This window comes from Setaria italica, chromosome VI (genome assembly GCF_000263155.2).
Source record: "Setaria italica strain Yugu1 chromosome VI, Setaria_italica_v2.0, whole genome shotgun sequence".
Taxonomy (NCBI): Eukaryota; Viridiplantae; Streptophyta; class Magnoliopsida; order Poales; family Poaceae; genus Setaria; species Setaria italica.
In genome coordinates, this window is record NC_028455.1 from 19,976,591 (window position 1) to 19,992,989 (window position 16,399).

The following is a 16,399-nucleotide window of genomic DNA, read 5'->3' on the forward strand; positions in this document are numbered from 1 at the left end:
GGGGTGGGGGCGCCCTAGGGTTTACACCTTTTTGGCGAAACACACTTGCCGCGCCTCCCACGCCCTCGCCTGTTGCAACTCGTGGATCTAGCAATCCGGCTTGCGACGCTTCCTCCCTGCACGTGTGGATACCTTGGAGGTGTTGCGCCTGCAGCACTTGGACGAGCCATCGACGAGCCGCCGACGAGCCACGACGAGCCGACGACGAGCCGCGGCACCGGAGGCGATCTTGCTGCACGTGGACGAGCTGCTGAGCAGCTGCTAGACGTGATCGACTACGTACGACTACGTGATCGTCTTCACTGCACCGACGCATATCTACATCTTCCGCACCAGTAGTGCGTCGAGTGGTAATCCCGTGATCCTTATACGGCAGTTCTTCCTGGTTATACGCAGTAGAAAATTTTGATTTGCGCTAGCGTAGCCTGCATACTCCTACCGGTCGGTTTCCGCCATCGGAGTTAAGTGATACACGTAAATCCAGTTGCAGTGAGGGAAGATCAATATGATTGGTCAAATCGAAATCCAGGGTCATACGCCAGGCACATTAGATGTGCAATAGTAGATGGGATCTACTGCCGGGGTCGGGATTTTGCCGTATGCGTATGCTTCGGTAAATCAGCCGTAACTTTTCGGTACTATCTCGGATCGGGGTGATTTTTATACGAAAATTGATCTACAGAAAAAGTTACACATGAATTTCAACAACTTCGCCGTTTTCGGTGAAATTAGATTTCCCAAATTCGGCTTGGAAGATGGAGTTTCGGGCCTCCGAAGTTTGGAACGTTAGGACGCCTAACTCTGTTTTGCAGGATGTATGCATGTATCTTGTGATCAGTATGGCCCCTTGTGTATGTGATGCATGTGTGTAACTCATTCGTGACCTGCGTGTCGCGCGTACGGCAACACGGCAGGAGCCATATGTGTTGTCACTTTATTGTATTTAATGGTTTGCGTACCAATCTGTGATGATCCAAGCAACTATGTAATCTTCATTACTAGATTCTTTACTAGCTATTAGGCGTAATAGCATGCTCTAGTTCTTGGAGGACTCATCACTAGGAGGATGGCGCACATGGAACATGGAGATGGAGATCACCATGGTGAACAGGTTCTATGGAGATGGAGATCACCATATGAAAACGGGCCATACTGTGTCACAAGCTGTGTGAATGCTATTCTATTCTATTTATGTTTTACTTTCAGCATGCTGTGATGTTAGAAGTAGAACGATCCCTCACAAAGTTTAAGTTAGTATGCCCTCCCAACTAAAACTTGCACCGTCCCATGTCTTGTACAATTAGTGGTGGATCTATGAAATTAGAGTGCCACTAGTTTTCCTTGACTAGACGGGTTTGTGTCGGACACTTACACGCATAAGGGTTGGTTTACTTAACAAGGTTATCTTAACGGTTAAGGACCTTGGGGCATAAAGGTTGGGCGCCGAGACATAGAGATGTCACCCAACAACAGGAGTCATATGTGATATGATTAGCAAAAGTTTGCTTACCGATCTACCTCGTTTGCTAGCGGTGATGCTAAAGCTCACTAGTAGACTTGTTAGTTGTGGATCCTGAATCACTAAGTTTCAATAGAGGGATATTGATTTTAGTGGGAGTAGATTCTGTTAAAATAGTTTAATGTAATTTACTCTATCATGGATACGTTTGTCTTAGTGTATTTTGCATTACTTTTGTTGTAGATTAAATGGCACCTAGCAACACCACCACATCGTTTGCTTTGCGTTCGGTCCTTGAGAAGGAGAAGTTGAATGGAACAAACTACTCGGATTGGATCCGCAACCTGAGAATTGTTCTCAGGGCTGAGAAAAAGGAAGATGTTCTAGACAACCCACTACCAGAAGAACCTGCTGAGGATGCACCCGCTGCTGCTAAGAATGCTTACAAGAAAGCATGTGATGCTAACCTCGAAGTAAGCTGCCTTATGCTTGCTTGCATGGAACCCGAGCTGCAGATGCAGTTCAAAACAAACCATGAGGCGCACGATATGATCGTGGCGCTTAGAGACATGTTTCAAACACAGGCCAGGACTGAAAGGTTCAATGTGTCTAAGGCCTTTGTTGAGAGCAAGCTAGCAGAAGGCGCAGCAGTAGGACCACACGTAATCAAGATGGTTGGTTACACTCAACGGTTGGAGAAGCTAGGCTTCCCACTGGGCCAAGAGTTGGCCACTGATTTCATTCTTTCGTCTCTTCCGCCTAGCTATGGGAACTTCATCTCGAACTACCATATGCATGGGACGGAGAAGGGCCTGAATGAGCTGTGTGGTATGCTCAAGACAGCAGAGGCTGACATCAAGAAAAGCGCTAGTACCAGCCATGTGATGGCGATACAGAACAAGCCCAGCTTTAAGAAGAAGGGCAATTCTTGGAAGAAGAAGGGCAAGGCTGGAACGTCCAAGCCAAACCCACCGCCCAAGGTTAAAGCTGGACCTGGACCTGCTCCAGACAAAGAGTGTTTTTACTGTCATGAACTTGGTCACTGGAAGAGAAACTGCAAGCAGTACCTAGCTTCCTTGAAGAATGGCGGAAGTAAGAGTACTTCTACCTCAGGTACGCTTGTTGTTAATGTTATAGACAACATATTTCTCGCTGATACAATTATTAATTCTTGGGTATTTGATACCGGATCGGTTGCTCATATTTGCAATTCGATGCAGGGAATGATAAGAAGTAGAAGCGTGGAAAGAGGAGAAGTTGATTTCCGCGTGGGCAATAATGCAAGAGTTGCTGCTTTGACCGTCGGGACGATGCAACTCCACCTCCCGTCAGGATTTATTATGGAGTTGAATAATTGTTATTTTGTTCCTAGTTTAAGTCGAAACATTTTATCTCCTTCATGCTTGATGAAGGATGGTTATTCATTTGCGAGTGAAAACAATGGTTGTGTGATCTCTAAGAATAATATGTTTATGGCTTTTGCACCCATTGTGAATGGATTATTTGTTTTAAATCTTGATGGTTCACCTGTCTGTAATGTAAGTGCTAAAAGGCCTCGGCCTAATGATTTGAGTCCTACCTACTTGTGGCATTGTCGTTTGGGTCATATAAGTGAAAACCGCATGAAGAAGCTCCATTCTGATGGACTTCTAACTTCGTTTGATTTTGAATCATACGAGACATGCGAGGCTTGCTTGCTAGGCAAGATGACCAAGACGCCTTTCACAGGATTTCCTGAGAGAGCAGTAGACTTGTTGGAACTCGTACATAGTGATGTATGCGGACCAATGAGCACGACGGCTAGAGGAGGATTCCAATACTTCATAACTTTCACTGATGATTTTAGTAGATATGGCTATGTCTACTTAATGAGGCACAAGTCTGAAACCTTTGAAAAGTTCAAGGAATTTCAGAATGAAGTTGAAAATCAGCTTGGCAAGAAAATTAAAGCCTTGCGATCTGATCGTGGAGGCGAGTATTTGAGCCACGAGTTTAGCAATCATCTAAAGAGTTGCGGAATTGTTCCACAACTTACGCCGCCTGGAACACCTCAGAGAAACGGTGTGTCCGAGCGACGTAATCGAACTTTGTTAGACATGGTTCGATCAATGATGAGCCAGTCGGACCTACCGTTGTCATTTTGGGGATACGCTCTAGAAACAGCAGCTTTCACACTAAATAGGGTACCATCTAAATCCGTAGTTAAGACACCATATGAGATATGGACTGGAAAGGTTCCTAGTTTGTCTTTTCTAAAGATTTGGGGATGTGAAGTGTTTGTCAAGCGACTTCAGTCGGACAAGATGACACCCAAGTCGAATAAGTGCATTTTCGTGGGATATCCAAAGGAAACTTTGGGATATTATTTCTACAACCGATCAGAAGGCAAAGTGTTTGTCGCTCGGAACGGGGTTTTCCTAGAGAAAGAGTTTCTCAAAGGAGAAAAGAGTGGAAAGACAGTGCATCTTGAAGAAGTTCAAGATGAGCCAATCGGGCAAGAATCAATGAGTGATGCTAACGTAGCAGAACAAGTTGAGATACCCATGGCAAGAGAAGCACCGCCACAACCACGAAGGTCAGCAAGGCTCCGCGAAATGCGAGAAATATTATTGTTGGACAATGATGAGCCTGCGACATATGCAGAAGCAATGATGGACCCAGACTTCGAAAAATGGCAGAGTGCCATGCAATCCGAAATAGACTCCATGAGAGACAATCAAGTTTGGAACTTGGTTGACCCGCCTGATGGTGTTAAAGCCATAGAGTGCAAGTGGATCTATAAAAAGAAAAAGGACATGGATGGAAATGTTCACATCTATAAAGCACGACTTGTCGCAAAAGGTTTTCGACAAGTTCAAGGTGTTGACTACGACGAGACCTTCTCGCCTGTAGTGATGCTTAAGTCCATTCGGATTATTCTAGCTATAGCTGCATATTTCGATTATGAGATATGGCAGATGGATGTCAAGACAGCTTTCCTGAATGGAAACTTAGCTGAGGATGTGTATATGATACAGCCCGAAGGTTTTGTCGATCCGAAAAATGCTGGAAAGGTATGCAAGCTTCAGAGATCCATTTATGGATTGAAGCAAGCATCTAGGAGTTGGAACATTCGTTTTGATGAAGTGGTCAAAGGGTTTGACTTCACCAAGAACGAAGAAGAGTCTTGTGTTTACAAGAAGGTTAGTGGGAGCTCTGTAGTATTTCTAATCTTATATGTGGATGACATATTACTGATTGGAAATAACATTCCTATGCTTGAGTCTGTAAAGACTTCACTGAAAAATAGTTTTTCGATGAAGGACTTTGGGGAAGCGGCATATATTCTGGGCATTAAGATCTATAGAGATAGATCAAGAAGGCTTATAGGTTTGAGCCAAGATACTTATATTGACAAAGTGTTGAAGCGGTTCAGCATGGAAGAGGCAAAGAAAGGGTTCTTGCCTATGTCACATGGCATACATCTCAGCAAGACTCAGTGTCTTTCGACTGCTGATGAGCGGGATCGCATGAGTAGAGTGCCATATGCCTCGGCTATTGGATCTATCATGTATGCAATGATAAGTACTCGCCCAGATGTTTCATATGCGCTAAGTATGACAAGCAGACACCAATCTGATCCAGGTGCGAGTCACTGGACAGCGGTGAAAAACATTCTTAAGTACTTGAGAAGGACTAAAGATATGTTCCTCGTCTATGGAGGTCAGGAGGAGTTCGTTGTAACAGGTTACACCGATGCTAGTTTCCAAACCGACAGAGATGATTCAAAGTCACAATCAGGATTTGTGTTCACGCTAAATGGTGGTGCTGTTAGTTGGAAGAGTTCCAAGCAGGAGACGGTGGCCGATTCTACGACAGAAGCCGAGTACATCGTGGCTTCGGAAGCCGCGAAGGAAGGTGTTTGGATAAGGAATTTCCTCATTGAGCTTGGTGTGTTCCCGAATGCGTCCAGCCCATTGAATCTCTACTGTGATAACAATGGGGCAATTGCGCAAGCAAAGGAGCCAAGGAACCACCAGAAGAACAAACACGTAATGCTGCGATTTCATCTCATTCGAGACTTTGTTAACCGGGGTGAGATCAAGATATGCAAAATACACACGGATCTGAACATTTCTGATCCGTTGACAAAACCACTCCCGCAGGCTAAGCATGATACGCATGTAAGAGCTATGGGTATTAGGTACCTTCTAGATTGACTCTAGTGCAAGTGGGAGACTGTTGGAGGTATGCCCTAGAGGCAATCATAGAGATGATGATATTCCATTTGTATCCATGATTTGTATATTGTGTTCATTGAATATCCATTAAAGGCTACTTGAATTGATTTGCAATTATGTGAATTGTATGTGAAACTCTTTACTTGTATGGTTGTTCTAAAGTTGTCCCTAGTTGGAGTTCATGTGAGGACACACATGAATATTAGACTAGCACATGTATAAGTTGATGACTATGTTTCACAAGTCATGGACATGAAGATGTTGAACTAATAATGTGGACACATGTGGAGACATGTCTTAGGACTGACCCAACACGAGAAGTAGTTCTCTCTTTAAAACAACATATACGCTTTGTCCTTAGACCTGAGATTGTCGCATGTATTCTAGATGTGGATCGACCTACTTAGGGGCTATCAAACGCTACGCCGTAACAGGGTAGTTATAAAGATAGTTTTCGGATTTGTCAAGAAGCATGCTATGAGACATGGTCAATCAAGATGGGATTTGCCCCTCTCTGATTGAGAGTGATATCTCTGGGCCCCTCGAGTGATCGGATCCGAAAATACATGGCCATGCTACGTACGGTTAAGAGTTAACCTACAAAGGGATTCCGAATCACAGGATCGAGAAAGAGCGGTCGGCTTGAAGCTAGACCAAATATCGTGAGGCAAAGGGAATAGCATGTATATTATGTTGTGATGGTTCGTCTGATATGATCTTCGTGTGCGTATAGGAGTTGGTACGTTTGCTAGAGGCCGCTACCGACTATTGGGCCGAGTAGGAGTACTCGGGCCATGTCTATACGTATCCGAACCCAAAGGGTCGCACACTTAAAGGGCTGGAAGCCCAATTCGGATTTGATCCGAGTTGGATTAGGTTTAGGAGTACTAATGGGCCTCGGATCCAGAGGCCCATCAGGAACCTCTATAAATAGAGGGGTGGGGGCGCCCTAGGGTTTACACCTTTTTGGCGAAACACACTTGCCGCGCCTCCCACGCCCTCGCCTGTTGCAACTCGCGGATCTAGCAATCCGGCTTGCGACGCTTCCTCCCTGCACGTGTGGATACCTTGGAGGTGTTGCGCCTGCAGCACTTGGACGAGCCATCGACGAGCCGCCGACGAGCCACGACGAGCCGACGACGAGCCGCGGCACCGGAGGCGATCTTGCTGCACGTGGACGAGCTGCTGAGGAGCTGCTGGACGTGATCAACTACGTACGACTACGTGATCGTCTTCACTGCACCGACGCATATCTACATCTTCCGCACCAGTAGTGCGTCGAGTGGTAATCCCGTGATCCTTATACGGCAGTTCTTCCTGGTTATACGCGGTAGAAAATTTTGATTTGCGCTAGCGTAGCCTACCTCGTATCCCAACAGATATTTGGACAGGGTTTATTTGAAATTTTTTTCAACTAAACTTGAACTTTGGCCTTTCTATGATTTTTTATTCACAGGTCAGGCTTCAACTTCTAAAAAAAGGTTGGGTCCAAAATTGAGCTACATTTGAAAATACAAGGCTTCAAAATTTGGTGGAACGCCTGGACTTCAGAATCGAGCTACAATTGAGTTTGAGCTGAGTTTGACCGTTTTGGCTTGTTTTGACTCAAGTTTTGGAAAGGTTCAATTGAGATTTGATCCTGGGTCAAATAAGTGAATTTGTAGTAGACTTGTAGCACTCAAATTTTTATAAAGGGTTTGACTCGAGTTTGTATCTAAATTTGTGAGAAACAGAGCTGCCATGTTGAGGATTTTCACTGTTTTTAGCACTAAGCAAAGCTAATTTTGCTAGGGTTGTTATAGTTGATAGAAGAGAAAGGTGCACAGTTGTAAGGTGGAGTCACGGAGTTGGAAATTGCGGGGATAGCAATGTTTCTTCGGGCAGCTCTTGAAAGAGCGGCAAAGGCGACAACTCAAGTCTGCTGTACATGGAGGTTCGCGCATTGACGGCTTCAAGATGGTGGAATATTCGCCAAGGTGGAGTTTGTTAGTGTTGAATATTTGTACGAGTCCGGTTATGATGTGACTTGAGTTGTGTTTAGCAGTATATGGTAAAGTCCGTGTCATACTCTGTAACCTGAGCCTCGTAAATATGAGAGGAGGACTGCTATTGTAACCATGATGACATTGCGGCAGGCTCACAGGGGAAGGTGGCACGATGCTGGGACCCCGGAGCGACCGATGTTGCAGTATTTGGAAGGAGCGCTCGTAGTCATACCCTGGGGATATAGGCTTAGGCTGAACCTTGTCAACAAAAATCGTGTCTCCGTTGTCGTCTGTGATCGTACAACTTCATCTCGATAGATCCAATCAATGCTTTTACTGGTGGAGATTAGTGGGCGGATCTTGGTTGTGAGGGTTAATTTTCTAACCTGGTTGCCTTGCACTGTTCGGCCGATCGATCTCTGCACTTTATGAATACTAGGCATCAGGGTAGCAGGCAATGAGTTTTTCAGCTACTACTCTTCAGTTGCTCGCATTGGCGATAGGACAGTGCACAGTATTCCCGTACCAGAATTGATTGTCGCTGACACGCTGATAGTTCAGGTGACCATAAAGCAGTTATTACCTCGTTCAATTTTGTGGGCGCCATAAAAAATTGAAATTCCCACTGACCTCGAGGGGCAAAGGAGAACCGAGTGTCAGTTCTTTGCGTGGACATTCTTGCTAAAGAAAAAAATCCTGACGGCAAACAACTTTCAAAATATGGATGGACTCATAGCCCAATGTGTAGCCTTTGTAATATACATTCCGATACGCCCAAACATCTTTACAAGGATTTTTCCTTCGCAAATAAAGGAGTATATATGTATGACCCTGGCGCGATGGTTAGAATTATCTAACGTAACTGAAAGGACCAAGATAACTAAAAGGCGGCAAATTAGGTTTCTATAAATTTTTCTTATCAAAATTGAAGTTACTAGCCTAATCACCTCAAGAGCAACTCTAAGAGTCTACCAAAAAATTCTCCCCCAAAACTATCTATTTGGGACTCTACTAAAAATTTATTTTCCTAAAATCATGTCGTACCACGGCAGATCCCAAATAATAAACGTCTAAATACTTCAAAACTGGTCATGTCAGCACGTGAACTCCTCTGTTAGCTCTGGCAGCTTCCCCCTCCGACCTTTCCTGCATCAGCTTCCTAGCGCCCACTGTCTGGGTGGGGTCGGAGTACCACCAGAGACGTTGTGTAGTCAGAGAGCAGAGGAGCTGGAGGAGGCGGTGTGGCGGAGAAGGATGCCGCGGAGCGCGCCGCAGCAGGCAGAGCTGGATGCGGAGAGCAATTTTCGAATCAACAACATGCCAACCTACTGTGCAGTTACAACTATGGCAATTCATCGAACAGTTCGTGAGCAAGAACTGTAACTTGTAAGCACACATTTATGGAATAATTCAGTGTAAGAGGCAGTTGATCGAACAGGTAATAAGAGGGATCTGGCAGCTCGGAGTACTGAATACTGACCCGGAACGCGGCGTCGTGGTTGCGGATGTGGAGGCAATGGACGGCGACGTAGGTGGCGTCGTCCTGGGTGATCCACTTGCGCTGGGCGTTGAGGATGCGGGTGAAGGTGGAGTGCTTGTAGGCGGGGAGCTCCTTGCAGAGCCAAGCGATCCTTGACAGCCGCCACTGCTCCAGCAGCTCCTCGAGCTCGAACACCTGCAGCTAGGGGGACCTCACCGAGAGTCGGCCCCCGCCGCAAACGCCTCGCCCTGGAACAGGCCCGCCCCGGCCTCCTCCTCCACCTCCGCTTCCTCGTCCCCGTTGTCAGACTCCAGCACGAGGGCGTCCAGCGCTGAGGCTGCCCTTGGACGCGAGACGGCGAGACGGCGCGCGAGAAGCGGCGATGCGGCAAGGCGGACGGCGGGAGGAAAGGAAACGAAGGGGAACGACAGGGTGAGAGGGCATCGCAGAGACAGGAATGGAGCGCCGCAGGCACAGGGAGGGGCGGCGGTCGAGGCCATGAACAAATCGACACCGAGCACCAGAAGCTCCGCTACGCACCAGTCACCGCTGCACGCGCCGGAAATTCCGAGGACGACCGGTTCGGGAGTGATCAGGGAAGGATCGTGGCCTTCGTGGGGCGACGTAGGTGTTTTTTTCACCCACGTAAAGATTTTTTTTATTTTCCCTAAATAAGATTTTAGGGTAATTTTAAAGAAGCTTTTGGAGTTGCTCTAAGAAGTTTTGATGTCTTAGCTACATATTTCTGGAACATGTACCTATCTTTATAATACTTGTGGTCCGATGAGGATGACTGAAAGCTGGAAATGTATCATCCATTATTAGAAAAGGTATTGAAATTGCATAATACAAGGAGAGTTAGAAAAGCTGATTTTTTTTCTAAGGTATCAAAGAGTCGACAATTACTCCTAGTCCTTGATACATGCAAGGACAAGTTCTCTAATAGATATCCATTCTTCATCTCTGCAACGGATATATCCCAAATAGTATACAACCTTCTTGGCACTCCCACAAAGGCTCCTTCTTGAGGACTTACGAAAACAACCCACTAAGTTGTTTAGGTGATGCCCATGACGACCTAGAGTAAGACATGATATAAAGTCAAAGTAACGGGTGGATGCACACACTTGATACTCTCTGAGCGCTCCTGATATGATATTCTTAATCTTCATTTAAGGAACTCCAATATCCTTGCAAGTGCTTCTCTTCCTATTGACCTTGAAATATGGCTATGAACTTCGTGGTGTAAGATAGCTGAAAAGCTAGCGGTGGTGCAAGCAGATAGCTATGAACTTCGGAGGTTATGAACATGTATTTATCACACTTCCGAAAAGCTAGCCGTTGCTCCATATTTAGCACTCCATCCATTCAATATTGTAGATTGTTTTGATTTTTGTATATATATGTGATTCGGAATGTATCTAGATATATCTAGTAGATGCATGGTAAAAATCATGTATATAGAAAACTCAAATGACCTATTTTGAAACGGAGGGACTATTCGCAAAGAAGCCGGACTGATTCAGTCCCTCCCAGCAAGCAGGACCCTTTTCTTTGGTTTGTACGTTGTGGTGCTGCTCCCTTTTCTGTTTTTCGTAACAGTAGTACCCGGCGGTTTGCTCTCTTTGCTGTTTTTGCTTTCTATACTAGTAATGCCCCAGGAGGTTGTTTGGCTGCTGAATTGTGAGTTGTAGCATGTTTTTTTGGCTTTTGCTCTTTGTCTTATTTCTTCTAATAAATTTCTCGGCAAATATATTGCCGTAGTTTTCGTGAAAAAAAATTCGACCAAGATCTACAGTCTAACCACATTTTTCCTAAATCCTCCCACCAAGAAAAGATTAAACAATCACGAGCGATGATTGTTGTTCAATTTGCTCCGCCATGTTTCTGGAGGACAATACTTTGGGAGTCCATTTCCTCCATATTATTACCGACATCGATGTTGTCTAAGATCGCGGGGCTGCCTCGGATCGTACAAGATGAGCTGCTGCCTGGGCCTTGTCATCCGCGTCCTGCATTCTCGCATTGAACATGCGGAACTCATATCCGACGCCCGGAGCCTCACCTTCCATCGGCTCCCATCCACGTCCCCGGAGTCCCCGAGAGTGAACCCCTCGTGATGCGCCACGTACTGCACGTCCACCACGCCCATCTGCTCCTCTGGATCCTGCAAATTCAAATTTTGGTTTAAGCGATCAACGGAAGTTCAGATCAGCAGAGGATATCATTGAGGAGGGCGAGTTCGATCGTACATCGACGCATCTCCAGAAATTCCAGTCAAGCCCCCAGCCATGAACCAGGTCACTCTGGATCATGTGCCAGACGCATGTCCATGCCTCCCTCGAGAAGACGGGCGAGTTCACCTCCACGAACCCGCTGCACGGCCGCCTATGCACGTCCGTACCGCACCCCCCTGCAGACGTCGATCTATGCATAGATATTAACAATCCCAGTTCAATTGCATGGATCTATGATGAGCATAGAATTGAATATCAGTAGCAAGCTGAAACTTACTTGTGCATCTCGTTGTCGCTCACTCTGACGTTGATGTCGTAGGTCTTCGCCCCCCCTGGTGATGTCCATGCCTGGCTGCGAGATTTCCAGCCCGTGCTTCTTCACAATCTTGATGTACTCCTCCGTGTCGAAGGTCTCAGTGCCGAGGTCCTGGTCCCAGATGAAGATGTACTCATACGGTGCGACGATGCTAGGGTGCAGGAACCTCTTGGCATACCACCGACGCCGCATTCCGTTCCAACATTATTAACAATCATATCAGATGGATAAACCTGCATCTGTGGCATTTGCATATATGATGGACAAATGGTAGCTCCTCACCATTTGGCCTGCTTCCTGGCGCTGACATGGATGGCCTGCTTGGACCATTCGAACTCGTCCCACTCTGTTGTCCGTCCATCGTAGTGAAATAACATAATGTCGAAATTTTCGGAGAACTGCATGATGCATTATTCGCAAGGACAAATCCATGATATCGTTGTGTTAATTTATGAGTGGTTATTAAAAATCTGGGAAAAAACATCAAGAAATTACTTCTCACTTTGTGAACCGTCGCATTGACGTTGACTTTCTCACTGTAACCAACTGTCAGCGCCAAAAGATACTTGCGAGTCGGCGTGTCCTGGTCAGTGATGCCACAAGTTCAATCAGCCAAAGGAAACAATCAATTCAAAAAGGTTCAGAGTTACGAATGAAAGACTACTAAGATCAGCGACCTCACGCGGGTCTCCCCACAGCCGGCGCAGGTGAAGATCAGACTCTCGTACTACGATATTTGGCGGTAGCCTGTCCGCGCCTTTTGGCTTTGCCGGCGAAACAACATTCTACAGCATACCATATAAGAAAAAAAAGTAACAATATCAAGTGTGGAACGAGAAACTTATTTAACTGGATTCTTTCTGTTTCAGCATGGAGAACCTGAGCATCTATATATCCATATAGAGGAAGCATACCGGTATAGGATTAAATTGTCAACAAGTTCAGAACGGTACCTCTGAAGTGGCATTTGACATCGGGAGTGGAGTCCCATCCACAGTTGAAGCGTTGTTTCTGAATGGCGTCGAGAATCTGCCAAGTATGTTGCTACGGGAGGTGCAGTTTCCATCACCAATGCTCGATGGGAATACTTTTGGTGTGATTTGGACAGGAAAAGAAACCCCGATGATGAACCCAATTGCTGCCGCGGTCAACACTGTAAGGACGGTATTTGATTTCATTCTCGCTATTCACTAGGAAGATGAGAAGTACATGTTAGTTTTACTAGTTCAAAATAAAAGGTAGATCAATAGAGTAAAAGTTGAATTTACATGAAGGCTAAGGATCCCATTTTTAACTAACTAAGGAAAAAAGTAGATGGAGTTTGCTTGTAGGAAACTATCTCTTAGCATCTGACACCTCCCGTTATGCGCAACACTTCACCGTTTAAAGAACAACGTTGATGAATCTCGTTGTTCTTGATACGGTACAAGCTCCTATCATACTCTCAATGTCTATTTATGATCCGGAGGTAGCTACGCATTAGGAGTGGTATTAGATTCTAAGAAGTGGTATTAGAGCGAAGGTCAAATTGATACGATCTTGTGAGAAGGTTGGTAGTGCTAGGAAACATAAAATCAAGATAATGTCAAAAATGTGAAATTAAATAGTGAAATTTGATGGCAAAGAAAATTTTAGCGTATGGCAGTGTGTGAGATGTGCTTGTCGAACAAGTCTTAATGCTCTTGAGGGTGCATAGGACAATACAACAACTGAAGAATGGAAGGTAATAGAGTGTAAAGTTGTCCTTACAATTTGATTATATCTCTCCTACGAGGTAAAGTACATGGTAATCAAAGAAAATTCATCTAAGAAATTATGAAAAAGCTTTGAAGCAAAGTCGCAGACAAATCAGTGGGTGCTAAAGCATCAACTATTTAGGTTGCGCATAGAGGGAGGAAGACGATTCATCGACCATAAGAATGTCTTCAACAAGCCTGCCATGCAACTGATTAATGTTGATGAGAAAATTGAGGAGAACAATAACGTCATCATACTAACTTTATCCTTACCACCATCACGGGAACAATTGATGATGAATATTCTTATCAGGAAAACTATTCTCAACTTCAATGAGACAGTTGCATATCTATTAGAGGTGAAGTTCTTAAAGATGCCATAGGAATCTTCATCCTCAGTTGATCAAGCATTGGCTGTTTTAGTGGAGCAGGCAAAGTCAAGAATCACGGGAAGAAGAAAGGCAAGAGCAGGGGCAGTCGTACATGCTATCTTTGTGAGAAGGAGGGTCACATGATAAAGGATTGTCTAAGTTTGAGGACTATGAGAGGAGTATGCTTAGTGGCAAGTGAGGATGAAAGTGATGTACTTATCATCAATTAACATGGTAATATTCATGTAAATAATAGTTTCAGGGATATGTTTCCCTATATATTCTCTAAGGTAGATAATTGACGAAGAATCTACACTCGGTGAATGAAACTACTCACTTGGCCGATTGCAAGGAGTATGCAACTATTCACTTGGTGGATTGCAAGGAGCATGTGGTCCTAAGGTGGCAACAATTACATTGGGGATGCATGATGGAATCGATTGCACATTGATGGGAGTTTGATATATCCTGGGTTTGAAAAATAATCTAGTATCTGTGTGGTCACTAGAACTCCAAGGTTGTGACGTATCACTTTGAGGTAGAGTCATCCGAGTTACTTGCAAAGGGCAAGTAGTCATGAAAATTATCTAGATTAATTAATGGAGGAAATCGAGTCATAGGAAATCTTAAAAGTGGTGCAACCATTAGGAGATTTGGTAAAAATCTGATCAGGAGAAGAAAGTCATCTCGTCAGGTAAGTTGTAGTCAAGTGCAAGACTACAAAGGTGGTTGCAGAATCTAACAGTCGTAGTGGCCTAGAAGGAAGACGTGACAGGCTGACCATGCAGTATCAGTGAGCAGGTGTGTCGGTATTTTATACCTTGCAACCTACGAAGGGGTATCCCGAGGTAGTAGATTTGTTGGTGGGGGATCGCCGGACTTGGAACTTGAAGGTAAAAGTGAGGACACAAGACACGAATATTTACAGGTTCGGGCCGCTAGAGTAGTGTAATACCCTACGTCCTGTTTGGGGTGTTGTATATTGCGCCATGCGCTTGGGTATTGGGGTATGAGGATTTGCCCTCATGTTGTGCCTGCTGATCAAGGTACCCCTGCCCTCCTTGATCTGCTTCATGGGGCGGGATAACTAGTTGGTTACAAGGAGGAGTCATAGTAGGATTACGTGGTATGAGTCCTAGTAGGATTACAGAGAAATCCTAGTAGGAGTCCGTCTTCTTCCTTCCTTACGGGTACTGGGGATCTATCCCCGATAAGCCCCCGAGCGCTTCATAGTCGAATGCAGCAATCTTTGAGTACTTTTCAGATCCTCGCCGAGTAGTTTTAGTGCTCCTCGAGTATTTTGTCTGGCTGAATTTTCAAAGTTTCTTAAAGCTGCCATGAGGCTATGGTGTGCTTAAAGCCTTTGATCATCTTGATTCTGTAATCTTCATATATGGAGGGCGACGAAAGTCGCACTCCATATGGAGTAACCCTCGAGCCTTAGATTGAATTGTAGAATTAGGCTGAGGGTCAATAAAATCTTGAATTTTCTTCTTTCAATTTGAAAAAATCAATTATTGGGTGTAGCTTAGCCCTCGAGCCTTGAAATGATTGAATAATCAATTCAAGGATCTTGAATATTCACGCAAGTCATCATCCGAGTAGTTTTGCGACATCCAGCCCCCGAGCTTATGCGCCAGGTGAGCCGTGTAAGCCACGTCGAATAGTTATTGGCGCTTAGCCCTTGAACTTGGAAGCTAGCTGAGCCATTGGAGATATTCCGAATAGTAATTGGTGTTTAGCCTCCGAGCTTGGGAACTAGCTATGCCTTTGGAGGTACGCTTAGCATCCTAGAGCATCGTCATCGAAGCTTGATCTGAAAGAAAAAGATGCATACATTATGTAGCATATTTGTAGAATATTGAAAACTACTGAAATTTATTCAGTGATTAATATAAATGTTTCGTGTCATGCTCTTGTTTCGGCCATATTTCTTCCGAGTAGTTAGCCTATTGCGTTTAGGCTCTCGGTCTTTGTTTAGCCGTAGCAACTGCGTGCCGAGATCTTTGTCTCTTGTACGCGTACGGGCACTGCCGTTTGCACAGCTTAGATCTTTTTCTCATGTATGTGTGCTAGCATTTAGGCATGACGGATGATCCAAGGCTTTCACGACTTAAGGCGTGTTCTGCTCGAGAAGATTAGTGAACTTAAGAGAAGACAAAAATTAGTAGTCGTCATTGCGACAAAAAGAGTGCGCGATTGCGTGCAAGAGTTTGCTGCTCTCCGGTGAGTAGAGCGCGTGCTGTGCGCATAAGATTTGTGCCTCCTTAAGGTGTAGCCGTTGTGAGCCTCCAATATTTAGTGCATCAAATTTGTGGCTATTGCCTCCAAAATTTAATATATCAAACCCATGGTGGTGCCTTCACAACTCAGTGTACCGGACCTATGGCCGTAGCCTCCGTAATTTGGTATCCTAAAAGGGTCTAATAGAGTTGTGAGAGAGTGACAATCACTTGTAGTCTTTTGGAGTTGTGCTTTAAAAAAATTTGCGATCGGCTTTGCCAAAATCCTATACTTGTCACGATTGCTCCAATTCCATGATATAGGGTTTGCTATGAGATTCATCTACGTTGTTCTTAATACGAAGCAAACTTT

General features: G+C 44.9%; 1 pseudogene; it reads right to left on the reverse strand.

Moving 5' to 3' along the window:
• Positions 1-10,848: 10,848 nt before the first annotated feature.
• On the reverse strand, positions 10,849-11,925 carry LOC101762226 (annotated as a pseudogene).
• Positions 11,926-16,399: the final 4,474 nt, after the last annotated feature.